This window comes from Penaeus monodon, chromosome 15 (assembly GCF_015228065.2).
Source record: "Penaeus monodon isolate SGIC_2016 chromosome 15, NSTDA_Pmon_1, whole genome shotgun sequence".
In the NCBI taxonomy this organism is placed as follows: Eukaryota; Metazoa; Arthropoda; class Malacostraca; order Decapoda; family Penaeidae; genus Penaeus; species Penaeus monodon.
In genome coordinates this window covers 25,576,154-25,576,485 of record NC_051400.1, presented here as the reverse complement: position 1 = coordinate 25,576,485, position 332 = coordinate 25,576,154, and the positions used below count along the sequence as shown (strand labels likewise).

Here is a 332-nt window from a genome sequence, read left to right as displayed (position 1 = left end):
CTTTTTATAAGACGAGATCGAGGCAAATTTCCGAAATCAGATAGTTGTTAAGGTTAAACAAACTTCTCTTTCTGCTAATTAGCTAAAGCAACGATTACCTTAATCATATAATGGCTAACGAATTCTTCTAGGTTTCTATGAGGTTACATGATCAGATTTTTCAATTAGAAAAAAAAAAATCATAACGAATACAAAGATAAGAAGTAAATGCATGTATATAATATTCTATTACTGGATATTCTGATTACGTGTCATGTGTGTCCCTCCTTCGCTAAGTTTAGAATGATAACGGCATTTTTCTAAAAGTACGATTGCTTAACAGTGGTAACACT

At 31.3% G+C, this 332-nt stretch overlaps 1 long non-coding RNA gene across 1 annotated transcript in view; it reads left to right on the top strand.

The window, feature by feature from the left end:
• LOC119581852 overlaps positions 1–332 on the top strand; it is a 10,982-nt gene that overhangs the window by 8,454 nt on the left and 2,196 nt on the right. The window lies entirely within an intron of this gene.